The sequence below is a fragment of the Felis catus genome, chromosome B1 (genome assembly GCF_018350175.1).
Source record: "Felis catus isolate Fca126 chromosome B1, F.catus_Fca126_mat1.0, whole genome shotgun sequence".
Lineage (NCBI taxonomy): Eukaryota > Metazoa > Chordata > Mammalia > Carnivora > Felidae > Felis > Felis catus.
Genome location: NC_058371.1, coordinates 35,089,570 through 35,106,679, shown reverse-complemented (window position 1 = coordinate 35,106,679; position 17,110 = coordinate 35,089,570). Strand labels below are relative to the sequence as shown.

Sequence of the window (17,110 nt, the reverse complement as noted above, 5' to 3'; positions counted from 1 at the left end):
GAAGGAAATATGACAGAAGAAACACAAACTATAAGAAAAAAGTGATATATTTGACCAGGTTTTTTTTTACGTTTATTTATTTTGAGAGAGAGAGAGAGAGGAGGGGGAAGGGGCAGAGAGAAAGACTGAATCCCAGACGCTTAACCACCTCAGCCACCCAGGCACCCCTACATGTGACTAGGTTTTAAACAAAAAAAAATTTTTTTCATCAAGAAGCCCCAGATATGGGGCACCTGGGTGGCTCAGTCGGTTGAGCATCTGACTTCAGTTCAGGTCGTGATCTCACAGTCTGTGAGTTCGAGCCCCATGTCATGCTGGCAGCTCAGAGCCTGGAGCCTGCTTCAGATTCTGTGTCCCCCTCTCTCCCTGCCCCACCTCTGCTTGTGCTCTGTCTCTCTCTGTCTTTCAAAAATGAATAAACATAAAATTTTTTTTTAAAAAGAGGCCCCAGATATATAAAATATTGCATTGCATACAGCCAATAAAAACTCAGCATGCAAAATTCATAAAGAGTTCCTACGACTCAAATCAGAAAAAGACCAATAAGGGGCCCTTGGGTGGCTCAGTTGGTTGAGCATCCAACTCTTGATTTCAGCTCAGGTCATGATCTCAGGGTCATGGGATGGAGGCCCACGTTGGGCTGTATGCTGAGCATGCAGTCTGCTTAAGATTCTCTCTCCCTCCCTCTGCCCCTCCCCTGTTCATTCTCTCTTTCTCTCAAAAAAAAAAAAAAAAAAAAAGACCAATAAGCCAGCAGAAAGGGGCAGGTGTACCACAGAAAGAGACTGGGAGTACAGATTTCTTGGGAGTTGTACTTGGCTGCCCCTCCAATGCCTTTCAGATGAACGCAAGGACCTCAAACCGTTCAAAGGAGCCCAGAGATGTCACAACCTGGAAATTTGCTCAAAACCAACTATATTCCACTCTGCCACCTTGCCTAGATTCCTCAGGACACCAAACTGGCTAGATATGTTAACAATTACAGTTACTCTGAATATTCTCATAGTTGAGGCCAATTCTGTTTCCATTATGGAAACTAGGATCTCATTCATTCATTCATTCATTCTTGCATTCAACAAATCTTGGAACGCCTACTTTGTGCCTGGAACTGAGGATATGGAGGGATGTCATCTCCTGGAGCTTTCTCCTCCAAGGCTAACCATCAGTGAGGGTGCCCTCCCAGATGAAGACAAACACCAAGGAAAGGCTCTGGGATCCTACAGCTCAACACACTCCTGTGAGTTTGTATATTTTTGTTTGTTTGTTTCCAATTAATTTTATAACTACAGAGAAGTTACAAAAATAGTGCAGAGAATATTCTGTATACCCTGCACCCAGTGCACCTAATGTTAACTAATATCTTGCATGGCCAAAGAACAATGATCAAAACTAGGAAACTAACCTTAGTATTATGCTATTAATTAGACTACAGAATTTATTTGGATTTCATGAGTTTTTCCACTACTGCCCTTTTTCTCTTCCAAGATCCAATCCAGGACCCCACACTGTATTTAGTTGTCATGTCTCCTTAGCACCAGTCTATTACAGTTCCTCATTGCTACAGATGAGGATTTTGTCTCTCCCCCAAATTCATGCGTTGAAGCCTAATCCTCAATGTATTTGGAGCTGGGACATTTCGGAGATGATTAGGTCATGGGGGTGGAACCCTCGTGAATGAGATTAGTGTCCTTATAAAAGAGGCCCCAGAGACCTTCCTCACCCCTTCCACCATCTGAATGCACAGAGAGATGGTGTCCATTATGAACCAGAGAGCTGTTCTCACTAGACACCCAATCTCCTGGCAACTTGATTTTGGACTTTCCAGCCTCCAAGACTGTGAGAAATACCTGTCTGTTGTTTATAAGCCACCCAGTCTTAGTATTCTGTTATAGCAGCCCCAAAGGACTAAGACACTCACTTTTTCTTTGTCTTTCATGACTTTGACGTTTTTTGAAGCATACTGGTTAGATACTTTGGAGAATGCTTTCTCATGATTAGACTGAGGTCATGCTCTATTGAGAAGGAGATCACAGAGGTGGCCTGCCCTTCTCAGTGCATCAGATCAGAGGGCATATGATGCTGATCTATTACTGATGATATTGACCTTAGTCACTTGGTTAAGGTGGTGTCTTCCAGGATTCTCTACTGTAGACTTACTATTCTCCTCTTTGTAATTACAAATATTTGTGAGGAAATACTTTGAGATTATGCAAATATGCTGTTTGTGCTTAAGTTTTGCTGTGGGTTGTTTTTTAAACTCGTCTTTGCATTGGGTTTCATAAGACTGATTACCCCTGACAGCACCAGCCCTGCTGAGCTGCTCAGCTGAGAAAGTACACTTCCTGCTCTTTCCTTTTGTCCACTGCCCACAGTCACAAAGAAGCCACACTGTTCCTGGGGTATCGTGTGGGTGTATAATATATGAAATATGAGAAGGAACTGGAAAGAACTTTAAATATGAAGGCAGGCTGGGGGCACCTAGCTGGCTCAGTCAGTGGAGCATGTGATTCTTGATCTTGGAGTTGTGAGTTTGAGCTCCATGTTGGTTGGGTGTAGAGATTACTTTAAAAAAATAAAACGCATTGAAAGTAAATAAATAAAGGGGCACCTGGGTGGCTCAGTCAGCTAAGTGTTCGACTATTGACCTCAGCTCAGGTCTTGGTCTCAAGGTCATGAGTTTAAGCCTTAGGTTGGGCTCTGTGCTGGGTGTTAAGCTTACTTTAAAAAATTAATTAATTAATTCCTTAATTAATTAATTTAAAAATAAAATAAAATTAAAAAATAAAATGAGCCTGGTAGAGTACTGTATTTAAAAAAAAAAAAATGAGGGGCGCCTGGGTGGCGCAGTCGGTTAAGCGTCCGACTTCAGCCAGGTCACGATCTCACGGTCCGTGAGTTCGAGCCCCGCGTCGGGCTCTGGGCTGATGGCTCAGAGCCTGGAGCCTGTTTCCGATTCTGTGTCTCCCTCTCTCTCTGCCCCTCCCCCGTTCATGCTCTGTCTCTCTCTGTCCCAAAAATAAATAAACGTTGAAAAAAAATTTAAAAAAAAAATGAAGACAGGGGCGGCTGGGTGGCTTAGTCGGTTAAGCCTCTGACTTCAGCTCAAGTCATGATCTATGAGTTTGAGCCCGCCGTTGGGCTCTGTGTTGACAGCTCGGAGCCTAGAGCCTGCTTCAGATTCTGTGTCTCCCTCTCTCTCTCTGCCCCTCCCCCACATGCACCCTGTCTCTGTCTCTCTCAAAAATAAATAAATGTTAAAAAAAAAAACGAAGACAAGCTGAAGAAGTTAACTTTTTTTTTTTTTAACAACCTGGACCAGTGAAGTCTGAGAGGAAGAGGGTATGATAGGGTAAACATGAACTTGTTTATTTCCTCAAAAACCTGGTGGACTGAGGCACAGTGTCGGGTAAGGAGAGCTTGAAGCATGGGGTTCATTTTAGGAATTAAAGCAAGGAAGCTTGACTCTATAGCATGGAATCCGTGACTCAAGAGGCTACAAGTTTGAAACGTGTAAGTTCTGTGAGGACATGGATGCACATGGATCCTGGATTGGCCCCGGAGTGCAGGGGGCCGGCATCACACAAACCTCGTAGCCATAATGTCTAGCAGCTCGTGGGGCGTGGTAAACATGTGTGGGGCTTGGATGGAGGGTCCAAGCCAGGCCAGCAGTCCTCAAGTTTCTGTACAAAGTTGGTTGGGACCCTGCCTGGCTTCCAGGTTTGGGAATCCATTGTTTACTCTCTTTGAACTACTTGGGCATGGGAGGATATCAGGGCCACTAACACATGCCTCCTTATTCTCCTCCTTGTTTTCATCCTGCCTTAACAAATTCTTCCTCCACCTCCTACTCCAGGTACAACCTCATCCAACCACATCTTGGGAGCACATTTCATCTTTCTAGGGTAGAATTAAATTAAGGATCTCCCACCAAGAAAGTAATTTGATCTCAGAATTAGATTAGTCCAGAATTCTGGTTCCTGCTATTAAATACTGGCTGTCCCTGTCCCTTTAGGTCTTAAGTACATGTCTGCAGTGGCCACCAACAATGGATGGCCCATCCCAACTCTGCTTTGGCCTATGGTTACTTCGTACCTGGAAGGTGATGTCAGGTCTTGGTCCCCTGCCTTTTGGCCTGTTTGTAACCATGGAGACCATGGACTCAATGTTTTTGTTTTTATCCTTCCTCATGGGGTTTTGTGAGATACCACTAGGTGATTCTTACAAAGTGCTAAAAAATGGTGTGGGGGGATGGGGTACACAGAAGGGGCTCCCTAAGTTCCACATGTGTCTTTGGAAGTTGCCTTTGAGAATTCAACCTTAAGTCTGCTTCTTCGGTCTCCCCAACAATTGTGTAAGTTATTTTCCACACGGACACAGCTTCCTTTCTGCTTAGCCCAGTTAGAAGGACTGTATTTCTGCAACTGAACTCCTGACAGAGGCAGGTCAAAGAGAGAAATGACCAATAATGTAAGGAATCAAAATAAATTTATGATTTATAATCATAAATATGAAGGTATTTTAGGTTATGAGGAACATGTATAGCACTATGCTAATCAATCTGAAAACACTGTAAACCAGTTAACTTTTCAGAAAACATGAAGATATTCAAATTTACAAAAAATTAAAAACACAAAGAAACAAATAGTAATGGAAACTTGAAAATGATAATAAAGAATTACTTTCTGGGCATGTACTAGAGCCAGGTGGTTTTATGAGAAGATGATTTCTAAAATAGCAGGATATTTTATTTAACATCAATTGGTGCGGGTTTTTTTTTTTATTATTATTATTGCAAGTAAATCCCAGTTTCTCCTACTTGCCCAGAGCTCATCATCCATCCTTAACTCAAAGGCATTCACTGCTGTATGGATACGGCAGGGAGGGTGGAACAAGAAAGTGGCTGCTCAGCTTTGAGTTTCAAGGCACATTTTACTTTTTTGGAGAGACAGAGCCTGAATGCCAAAAACACCTGATTTTCAAGAGCCAGATTTTTGAGATAGAAGTTATTTTTATTTTGTTTTGTATTTTTAGAAACTCAACTTTACAAATCAATGGCTGTAGACAAAATCGCTGAGGACACAGTTTAGGATCACAAAAGGACAGATTTCTCACCCAAGATCTGAAGGTGGTATTGATATACACCAAACAGAGTCTCTAAAGAGTGTTCAGCACCCTGGCTGTCTCCTGGTAGAAACCGAGGGGCAGGGTAAGAGAAACCCTGAATAGTTTGAAAGGAGTCCCAGGGCAAAGAGGCCTAAAGGCTGGCTTTCCATGGCCCAACAAGCCTTGGAGGACACAGAACAAAGGGGGTAAAATCAAATGGTTGAGAGGATCATCTGAGTGGATGGCAAGTGGGGATTGCCCCCTACACCCTGGACAGTTGAGAGAAAGCAGACAAGCCCCAGGGACTCATAGAAGTAGTGAGTAGGCAGGTAAGTAAATCTGGAGAGTCGTGTCAGGACAACAGAGACACAGTATTCGTGGGCTCACTGCCAAGCAGATGCTAGAACTGGGCTGGGCACATCTGTGCAGAGGCCCACACGTGGCAACAGGAACCAAAGACAGCAGGTGGCCCCAGGACCAAATAACTCATTGTTTGCTAGAAAGATAAGTCAGCCTCCTAAAATTCAGATCACCATGGGGAAGGGAAAAAGGGGCGGGGGGAGTGGATTTCAGCTTATACTCTAAATTGACATGTTTCAATACAAAAGTGGCTAAAATGACTAGGTTTTCTCTCATCAGCAGAAATGGAGCATCTTCAACTAACTATCTGATATTGAGAGCTGACAGCTACATATCTGAATCTCTGAACCTGTGCAAAATTCATACTTGCTATGAAAACTTAATGATTACAGATATTTGCCAAGTCAAAAAAAATGTTCACCATTAGAGAAATATACATAAAGTTTCCCAATACATTTTACAAAACTAGCACAAGTGTGGCAGTAAAACCTAGCCAAGTCCAAAAGAGAGTAACTACCAATCTTTCATATGAATAGAAAAGCAAAAATGCCAAATATGCTGGCAGGTCAAACCCAGCAATAAAAAGAATAGTTGGCTGTAAGCAGGTTAGCTTTATCCTGGAAATGCAGGGTGATTGAATAGTAATACATCTGTTAATGTAATTATCCCTTTAAAAATGATGATCTCAGGGGCACCTGGCTGGGTCAGTCAGAAGAGCATGTGACTCTTGATCTCAGGGTTGTGAGTTCAAGCCCCATGTTGGGTGTAAAAATTACTTAAAAATAAAATCTTAAAAAAAAAAATTATCATCTCAGGGCACCTGGGTAGCTCAGTCGGTTGAGCATCCAACTCTTGATTTCAGCTCAGGTCATGATCCCAGGGTTGTGGGATCGAGCCCCGTGTCAGGCTCTGCACTGAGCATGGAGCCTGGTTAAGCTTTTCTCTCTCTCTCTTCCTGTGCCCCTCTCCTCCGTTCACAATTGCTTTCTCTCTCTCTAAAAAAAGAATAAAAAAAAAATTATCATCTCCGTTCCAAAAAAAATTTGATAATTTCCAATCTCCATTCTTAATATTAAAAACATATATTAATGGAAAGATGCCCCTTGTTCATGGATTGGAAGACTTAATATGGCTGAGATGACTTCCTGGAAATTAAAAAAAAAAACCAAAACTTTTGTGCATCAGAGGACACTATCAACAAAATAAAAAAACTCACAAAATAAGAGAAACTAGTTGTAAATCACATATCTGATAAGGGATTAGTATCCAGAAAATATAAAGAACTCTTAAGACTCAACAACAACAAAACAAACAACCCAATTAAAACATGACCAAAGGACTTGAACAGACATTTCTCCAAATGAGATGTATAAATGGCCAACAAATACATGAAAAGATGTCCAACATCACTAGTTCATTAAAGGCATGCAAATCAAAACTACAATGACATACCATCTCACACCCATTAGGAGGATATTACCAAAAAATCCCAGAAAATAACAAGTTGGTGTGGAGAAACTGGAACCCCCATGCACTGCTGGTGGGAATGTAAAATGGTGCTGCCACTGTGGGAAACAGTATGGAGGGTCTTCAAAAAAATTAAAAATAAAACTATCATATGATAGAACAATTCTACTTCTGGGTATATATCCATTTGAGGAGTGTACCAAGAAGACATGACCAGGTGGTGGAATGGGTTAAATAGTTGATGGGGGTTAAGAAATGCACTTGTGATGAGCACCAGGTGACATAATGGAATTGTTGAATCACTGTATTGTATACCTGAAACTAATATAATACTGTATGTTAGAAAGAAAGAAAGAAAGAAAGAAAGAAAGAAAGAAAGACATGACCACCAGTTGACCAGTAAGCTGGACCTGGGCAATTGGAGGCTCTCACCCCTTTCCTGTCCTTGGAATGTGTGTTCCACTTGCCTTCTCTGCTCCCAGAAACTGCCCCAAGGATACAACGTCGAGATAGAAATGTGGTGTTGAGACTATCTGGACTGGGTACATGACTAAACCCAGTTAAATCCTCTATACAAACCTTTCAGATCCTGGCAGGCAGGTGTAGAGATCTGTTCATCTTGCATCTGCCCAAGACAGGCCTCGTAAGTTCCCTTGCTTATCAAATCTGCCATCTACTACTCTAGAGTGGTCTGTCTCTTTCTTTCTCTCCTTGCCCTCCCTGTACCAAGGCTGGTTTCAGATTACACCCAGAAAGTTCCTGAGGACATTGCAGAATAGCAATACTCGAAAGAGATGTAAGCAGGACCTTGAAGACAGGTTTGCACACTCATGTTCATCCAGGATTATCCACAACAGCCCCAGAGTGGAAGTGACCAAAGTGTCTATCCACAGAGGAATGGATGGACAAAATATGATATATATGATATATATTTATGATGAAATATTATTCAGCTTTTAAGAGGAAGGGAATTCTGACACAGGCTACAGCATGAATGAACTTTGAAGACATGATGCTAAGTGAAATAAGCCAGTCACAAAAGGATAAATACTTTATGATTCCACTCATATAAGCTACTTAGAATAAGTACTCAAATTCATTGAGATGGAAAGTAGAACAGTGGTTGCCAGGGACTGAAGGGAGGGAAAAATAGAGAGTTAGTGTTTAATAGGTAAGGAGTTTCAGTTTCACAAGATGAAAAATGATCTGGGGTGTTATGGTGGTGATGGATACACAACAATGTGAATGTACTTAATGCCACATAACTGTATATTTTAAAATGGTTAAGGTAATGGGGTGCCTGGGTGGCTCAGTCGGTGGAGTGTCCGACTTCGGCTCAGATCATGACCTCACGGCTTGTGAGTTCAAGCCCCGCGTCAGGCTCTGTGCTGAGAGCTCAGAGCCTGGAGCCTGCTTCCGATTCTGTGTCTCCCTCTCTCTCTGCCCCTAACCCACTCGCATTCTGTTTCTGTCTCTCTCAAAAATAAATATAAACATCAAAATAAATAAATAAATAAATAAATAAATAAATAAATAAATAAAATAAAATGGTTAAGGTACTAAATTTTATGATACATATTTTTTACCATAACTTAAATAAATAAAATTTTAAGTTCATTTATTTGTTTATTGAGAGAGACAGAGAGAGCACGTGCATGCACATGAGCAGAGGAGGGAAAGAGAGAATCCCAAGCAGGCTCTGAACTATCAGTATGGAGCCAGATTCAGGGCTCCAACTCATGAACCCTGAGATCAAGACCTGAACCTAAATGAAGAGTCTGAAGCTTAACCAACTGAACCACCCTGGTGCCCCTAAATAAATAATTTTTTTAATTAAACACAAAATCTCTAAAAAACTACAACTATATTGGGGCGCCTGGGTGGCTCAGTCGGTTAAGCATCCAACTTCAGCTCAGGTCACGATCTCACGGTCCTTGAGTTCGAGCCCCGCGTCAGGCTCTGGGCTGATGGCTCAGAGCCTGGAGCCTGCTTCCAATTCTGTGTCTCCCTCTCTCTCTGCCCCTCCCCCGTTCATGCTCTGTCTCTCTCTGTCTCAAAAATAAATAAAAATGTTAAAAAAAATTTAAAAAAAAAACAAACTACAACTACATCTAGGTCAACCTTTAATAGGAAGCTCTTTCTAAACATATTAAAATAAGATCTACGTCAAACCAACACATACGTGAAGAAAGTTATAAAAATTTAATATGAAGGAAGTTTGGAATTTTTAAAGAAAATTGACTGTGGAGAGATACCTACATATCTAGTTGAAATAGTTTCGTATTTAAAAAATATCCATTACTGGGGAGGCTGGTGGCTCAGTCGGTTAAGCATCTGACTCTTGGTTTCAGCTCAGGTCAGTCATGATCTCACGGTTCATGAGTTTGAGCCCTAGGTGGGGCTCAGTGCTGCTGGTGCGTAGCCTGCTTGGGATTCTCTCTCCTTCTCTCTCTGCCCCTCCCCTGCTCTCTCTCCCCAAATAAATCAATAAACTTAAAAAAAGATTTAAAAAATATCAATTATCTTCAAATGAATTTATAGATATAAAGTAATTCCAATAAAAATTTGTGAGTTTTTAGTGCAAGTTTAGAAAATAGGCCTAAATTTCTTTTGGAAGAAATCAATACAGCAGAATTGTCAAGAAATTTTTTGAGACAAATGTTAATGGGGTGTGGAAGGGAGAGAGAATGTCTTATTTATTTTTTTCCTGTAAAGCTAGGATAACTAAAACATTATGGTTCTGTTACAAGAATAAACAGCTCCATGAGACAGACATGAAAACCTAGGAGCAAATCTAAGTATGGGTAAATATTTAATACATAATGAAGTTGAGATTTAAATTAGGGAAGTACAGAGGCTAGGATAATGGGCTATTCAGAAGAAAAATTAATTCCAGACAGTTCAAGTCATTAAACATGAAATATGAAACTATAAAAGAATGAGGAAAAAATAATATAAAATATTTATATGATATTGGGGAGAGAAAGGCCTTGTTATGATTTAAAGCAAAGAATAAAGCCAAAAGCAAGAAATGGACGTCTCTTAAGAGAGAAAACTCTGAAAGTTCTGAAGGCCTATTTACAAGCGTAAAATTATTAAATAAACAAGATAAAAATCAAGCGACAAAGTAGGGGATAATATTTACAACAAATGACAAAAGATTAATACTCTTGATATATAAAGAGTCATTATAAATCAATATGAATAAAGTACTACTGCCCTGAAAAATGAGTAAAGGTCACAAACAATTTAAAAAAAAAACCAAACCATGACTGGGGCACCTGGGTGGCTCAGTCAGTTAAACGTCCAACTTACGCCCAGGTTATGATCTCATGGTTCATGAGTTTGAGGCCTGCGTCCAGCTCTGTGATGACAGCTCAGAGCCTGAAGCCTGCCTCAGATCCTGTGTCTCCCTCGCCCTCTGCCCCTCTCCCGCTCATACTCTGTCTCTCTCTCAAAAATAAATAAACATTTGAAAAAATCATAATAAAAAAATAAATAAATAACATGACTGAAACAATGCTCCTGCTCACTGGCAACAAAGATCGCAGAGTCGAAACTAGGTACATTTTGATGCATAATAAATACCAAAAGCCTTAACCCAGAAATTCTACCAGGAATTTAGTGAAGGAAATGCAGCATTATTTGTCTTAGCAATAGTTTGGAAACCATATAAGTAAGTTTAAAAGGAGGGCATGAGATTTTTTTTTTTAACTGATTGTCTTTCATGTAGAAAATAAACCATTAAAAATAATGTAAAAAATAGCAAGTGCTATGGAAAGATACACACACTTATATATAGTAGGGTCCCAGGAGGAACTTGAAGGCACACTCAAATTATTTGGGATGAATCAAGGGGGGATTAATAAAGGGGCTACTTACAAAGGTGAGGGCAGGGTACCAGGGAATCCTAAGGGGTGGGTGGTGAAGTAACCAGGGCCTAGGAACAGCAAACTAGACCTCAAGGACTTTGGGGAGGGGAGGGTGAGGACTAGAGCAAGCTCAGGGAGGTGCTTAGGATGCAGGATTCGAGGACACATTCCCCCTCAGGGTCGTGCAAGAGACAGCGAGTGCCTCCTCACATGTTTGTGCCAGAGGCACCGGCCTCACCCTATCCTAGTCCTGGCCCTGGGGGAGGAAGCTATTAAAGGAATCCAGAAGGAAGATCCTGTAGAAAAGTCTGCAAGGAGAGGAGCTGTGACCTTCAACAGGGGGCTGGAGGCAGCCCAAGGTGACCCACAGAGAGGCTGCCTGAGAAAAATACCTGCTCTCACTTTGCTCCCATCGTCTCATCTTCCTGCAAGGCTTCCTTCCTCTCACCAGACCCACCTGGAAGCCAGAGGGCAAGGCTGCTTTATAGTCGGCCTCCTCCGGGACAGACCACAGGACAGAGAAACAGTGGATCCAAGGGGGCACAGAGACTTCCATAGAACAACATAAAGTTAAGCAACACGCAGGCAAGTTCCAAAGCACTATCTAAAATCTGATGCCCATTTTTACGTAAATTTTATTTAGTGGGATACCTGGGGTGTAAGATTACATTATGGTTGATTTTTAGATAGTTTTTGCTTTTATATGTATTTGATATATTTAATGGAATGAATGTCATAAAAAGAAAAAAAGGGAAACATTCCAAAAACCGTATATAGGTTATGGCCTTAAGATGACGTAAAAAGCCTCATTGAAAAAAGTCAAAATATTTACAGGGGTTGCTTTTGGATTCTGAGTGTGTAAAAAGAGGCATGGCTGTTTCTGGGGGGCAAGCATGCGAGTTTTGTTTTTGGGTGTGCATCCTAATCCTTTTCTTTCTTTGAAAATGTCCTGAAGTGAATGTCTTGCTGTCATAAATCCAGAAGCTACACTCAGTAAGTAGATCGGAGAGAGGAGAATAGATGGGTAGAAGACGCCAGAGGAGAGAGAAAAGAATCTCCATAAATAGCCACCTGTCCTTCATGTGAGCTGACATCTCAAGCTCACTTATATTTATCTAATGTGTAAAATGATATGATTTCTCCAGGCCCTTTTGCTCTAAAATTCCTTTTAAGGAAGAAACACAACGCTTTTCTAACAGACCTCATAACCTGCGGTCATGAGACAAGGCGGAGCAACCCGCGGCTTAGGAGAGTAGAGTACAGACACGGAGGAGGAGCTGGGAGCGCCACCTCCCTGCAGGCACGGGCATTACAGCTGACGGCTAAGGGTCCTGTTCCTGCTCCAGGACACGCTGTTCTCGGTGTGCCTTCTTCCTGAGGCCGTACGCTGACCGCCGCTTCGTTCCCTGACCACTTAGAATTCCTGCTGTCTTCTACAGTCTCCTGTCTTCTAAAACTACAACGCTTGCCGACAGAACTCCAGCGGAGTCCACCTTCTTGCCTTATCTTTCCGTAAAGGTTGTTGAGATATGGTAAGACACAGAGACATGCAGAGGACTGTCTTCAAGGAAGAAGTTTATACTCACAGACCCCTGGAAACAGGAGTCAAGGCGCACCCACCATGCAGGGCCACACGGGGAAGTGCGAGTTTCCATCAGAAGGCAGAGGGAGCAAGGGAGAAATAGGGGGAAATGTGGGCGATAACTTTTACTATGGCTTCGTGGGAAAGGCAGTGCAAGGCCATGAAAGCAGATTGAAGATTGGCTCGTTGAAGAATTTTCTGGACTCTAGGGCAGAGGGCTGTTCCTAGTCATCTGGTGCTGGACCCTGAGGCGATTAGGGCAGGGGAAGAATGGCCCTGAGGGAAACAGTCCTTTAAGAGTCCTATTAAGGAGGTGGTTGGGGGTGTGAGCTCTGGATTGATTGGTTTGCATATGGAAGTGATGCTCACAGGAAGGTCGTTTTCTATCTCTAGGAGTTAGCTAGCCATGGGAAGGGCTCTCTAGGATCAGCCAGATGTTAAAACATGAGAAAATCCAGCAAATCAAAAGGCATGATTAATACGGGGGTAAAGGCTCCACCCCCCTACCCTTGCCCTGCTTCCGGGAAAGCTCTGAAGGGCCACCCTAGCTCCACAGCTCCCAGAGGGCTCTGCCCGGGCCTTTGCGACCCTGCACCACACTCCAGCTTCTGACTGTACCCAGTCACTGCAATAGCTGTACTGTCTCCTGGAGATATGCTGACCCTATTGCCTCTGGGCCTTTGCAAGTGTGTCTTGTTTGCTCTGTCAGGTGCTTCCTCAACACCCTTGACTTCTTCCCCCTGCCTGGCTAGCCCCCTTCTCAGCTTCCTGTCTCTTTTCAAGTCACTTCTTCAGGGAAGTCTTGATCCCCTGTCGCCTCCCTTCATAGGCAGCCCTTACTAAATTATCCCTGAGTGAATAGAAAGTGAATAATGGTGGAGGCGCCACTCTTTTCATCATAGAACCCCCTCCTCTCCACTGAGGCAAAGACAGAAAAGCAAAGGAAGAGACCCATGGCGAGTACTGGGCCACACTGGTGGCTCCGGGGAGGACAGTGGGGGAGGGGAAGCCAGGGGTGGGGGGCAGGGTTAGAGAGGCTGCACCTGCGGAAGGAGGGGAGACACAGCAGTTTTTCTCCTTTCTTAGCTTCTATTCCTAAACAAAGACAGGCTTGTCCTTCTCTCCGCAGCCTCCTGGCCCACCACTTGGGACAGATGAAACCCACCCATGCACCAGCTTTGCCTGGGGAGTCACTTCCTCACTCTGGGGCCTCCAGCCAGCTCTGATGGGAGTCATGTGATCACTTTGGTGTGCATGACAGCTCCCCAGAGTGATGCTTTGAGGGGTGACCTTGCTGCCCAGGACAGAACCAGCTCCTTGCGAGCTTGCTGATGTATGTAAGGGTTGGGCTGCTTCCTGGGCCTGGGGGATGGGGTGGGGTGGGGTGGGGCGGGGCGGGGGCAGGGGCACACTCAATTTTTCTCCACAGATATTTGGCCCCAATTTTCAGGTCCAGGTTACATAACACCTGAGGAGAACTACACTCCCCTGTCACCCACACCTTTTCCCTTTCTGTGGAGCATTTCACAAGCGCAGCTGCTTCTCAGAGAAGGTCTATTTTGGGAGCTGTTTTCATTTGACCTATATTAAGCACAGTCACAAGGCAGAGGCAAGTTGCGGGGTGCAGGGTGGCCTGCTTGCTCTTTGTGCTTTTTTAGTGTTACGGGTGAGAAAACCAGACAAGCTGGTGCCCACAGCTCTGGAGCTGAGACTCAAGTGGCCCAAGGATCTCACCACGGCATCAAGCTACAGAAAACTCTAGGCTCAGAGAGTCCACCTGTAATAGTGCAGCCCCATGGGGCTGCGTCCCCAGTTCACAGCTCTGATTTGCGTCCCCCTGAGGCCCTGCTAAAAGATAATACCTTAGTCACTGCAACAGTGGGCAGGGAAAAATTTAGGCTCCCTGCAGGCCCAGAATCTACCAGGCCAGGAAGAGTCCTGGCCTGTGAAGCGCACCCGGTAGAGTTGTAATTGGTCATCAAGCCCCTCCATAGGGAATTGATACTAATTGAATCACATGACCAGCAGGGGGAGAGAAAGGGCTGCAGGGAGCCATCTGGCCCGGGCACTGTGCACAAATAGGTACCGCTTGGCGTCCCCTGCACTTTGAGGGCCTGTGGAGAAAATGACAACAGAAGTGATTAACTCGCTAAGTGCCCCATTTGCCCCTCTTCAATGGGGGTATCTCCTGCACCACCGTTTTCCCCCTTGCACCTCTTTTTGTCTTCCTAGAAGCAGAGGCCCAGTTCCACGGTCTAAAGCTCTGACCACGCTGCCGGATCCCCAAACCTGCCTGTCTGGCACCTCCTCTCTCCTGAGGGTCCGGCCCATATCTGCAAACAGTTGTCCCACTGATGCATCACATTCAGAAACGCAAAGCAGAACTGCCCGCCTCCTCCACACTCACGTCAGCCCCCACCCCAGGGAGCTGCTGTCCGCCTGGTCTCCCACGTGCCCCACACGTGTCTGCCTTTGACAGGCAGAATGGACACCGACGGGGACTTCCCTAGCCAGCTGGCGAGATGCTGGTGTTGCATCCCCTCAGGACTGCGGGGAAAGAATCCTGGCTTTGTACTGTGCAGCCGGGCCTGTGCCCACACCCCTTGCAATCCAGTCAGCCAATGGCTCCCCTCAGGATGCTGAGTGGTCGTGCACGCCTGCCTGAGTGATCAGGTGACTCCCCCTAGAGTTGGGAAGCAGCGAAGGAAGTGGGGAGGCCACTCCCCTGGGAGAGCTGGTAGATGGCCTTGGTGAGGAGGGGGAGGGACAGAGAGAGGCTGTGGCAGCCGAGGTGGCTGAGGTGTGAGCCAAGTGCCAAAGTGAAAGGAAATTTTAAAGCTTGAGTTTTTGGCTTTGAGGGGTGGCAAAACTCGGGATGGAGGAGAGAATGGGTAGCACATTCTAGGCAGGGACACAGCCCTGAAAAGGAACAGAGGCAGGGTCAGGCAAAGCCCATCCCTCACACAGGGTACGTGGGATGTTCTGAGAGCACAGCAAAGTGGGGGTGGGAGAAAATGGCGGAGCCAGGTTGAGGAGGCTTGAATCCAAAGTATCCTTCCAGCTGGGCGGCCCCTTTCCTTCCTCTGATCTCTCTTCCCATTCCCTGGGACAGGACAAGTCCTGCCCCCACCCCCCATTACCCCAAGGGGCTCCTGGAGTGGGAGTGTGGAGGCAGTAAGACACTTTCTGCAGGCTGAGACAGAGACCGTGGCAGGCAGAGGATTGCGGATCACCCAACGGGTCTCCCAGGGCAAGGTCTCCGCTCTCCAGGGGCAAGGATGCCTGGGAGGTGGGAAAGCCATGACAAAACGGATCACCCAACGGGTCTCCCAGGGCAAGGTCTCCGCTCTCCAGGGGCAAGGATGCCTGGGAGGTGGGAAAGCCATGACAAAACGACAAAAGGAAAGGACCGTGAAAGCACAGCCAAGTAGAGGCAGTGGGGGGATTTGAGAAGAAAAATCCATTTTGCTTCATTAAGGAATAAAGAACAGGCAATATCATTTTCTACTCAATGAAATACTAAAAAGAAAAATAATGGGGTGGGGGGAGGGAGAAATCCCAAGAAGGAATAGTGTCATTTTCAGTTGGGATAAATGTCAGAAGCATTGTTTCTGTTGATATGGCATTATCAGTAGAACACTTTTTTTTTTTTAGAAAAAATAGATATCAAGATGCAAGTTCTCACTATTTGATTCAGTTTCTCCTGTTTCTGCTAATTTAGAAATGTTCCAGTGAAGAAATAAAGGCTCCTTTTGCACCGACAACATGCTACTCAAAGGCAGGAAAATGACTTTTACCCCATAATTCCGGCACTCAAGATTAACACTTGTTGAAAGAACAAATTTGCAAAGAAAGAAGCTCCTTGACAGTTATGCGTTAACTCCAGAAGAACTGGTTAATTCCATCATGGCGTATCCATTGGTGATAATATTAGGCAATTGTTAAAAAGGTATGGATTAAAAAAAAAAAAGCTGTAAAATATATTTGGAGACAATTCAGCAACTATGACTACCAACTGGGTAGTACATGATATGAAAGAATTTTTGTTAATTTACTTCAAGGTGATGATGGTTTTGTGGTTATTTATGTAGGAGAATGCATGTTAAAGTATTTCAGAGTAAGTGTCATAATGTCTATGTAGGAGCCAAGGACAGCTACCCTAAGATGGGCCACTTTAGCATGAAGATGATTTTGAGTTAAAAGCAATCAAAACCAGGGGCACCTAGGTGGCTCAGTCGGTTAGGCATCCAACTGTGGCTCAGGTCATGATCTCACAGTTTGTGAGTTCGAGCCCCGCGTCAGGCTCTGTGCTGACAGCTCAGAGCCTGGAGCCTGCTTCAGATTCTGGGTCTCTCCATCTCTCGGCCCCTCCCCTGCTCATGCTCTGTGTCTGTCTCTCAAAAATAAATAAAAACATTAAAAAATTAAAGAAAAAAGCAATCAAAACTCAACAGATTCAGGAAAATCTCTTTACCTCCCCCTCAACTGCCTAAAAAGAATTTAGGTGGAGGAAGAGAGCTGTCACCATAGAGAACTACATTATGATGTGAACCAAGTGTTCTAGACAGGGAGGAACCTTGGAAGGCCTGTTTGATCAAAGTCCTGTGAGTTGTTTCTGAGTGGCCTGCGTTCCCCCCCAGACCCGCCCCCTCCACCACCCCAGCCAACATTGTTTACCAAACATTTACTCTTTATCATCTTCCTGTGAATTGCATTCCTTCCCTTT

General features: G+C 44.3%; 1 long non-coding RNA gene across 3 annotated transcripts; it reads left to right on the top strand.

The window, feature by feature from the left end:
- Window positions 1–380: 380 nt before the first annotated feature.
- Window positions 381–16,676, top strand: LOC123384820. 3 transcript variants are annotated; one of them, XR_006596476.1, is made up of 5 exons: window positions 381–1,237; window positions 11,976–12,334; window positions 13,514–13,717; window positions 13,835–15,057; window positions 16,106–16,676. It is a non-coding gene; the product is annotated as an uncharacterized LOC123384820 (long non-coding RNA). The 3 variants fall into 3 exon arrangements; XR_006596475.1 differs by lacking the exon at window positions 381–1,237 and having other exon boundaries at window positions 10,335–12,334; window positions 14,617–15,057; XR_006596474.1 differs by lacking the exon at window positions 381–1,237 and having other exon boundaries at window positions 10,335–12,334.
- The last annotated feature ends 434 nt before the right edge of the window (window positions 16,677–17,110 follow it).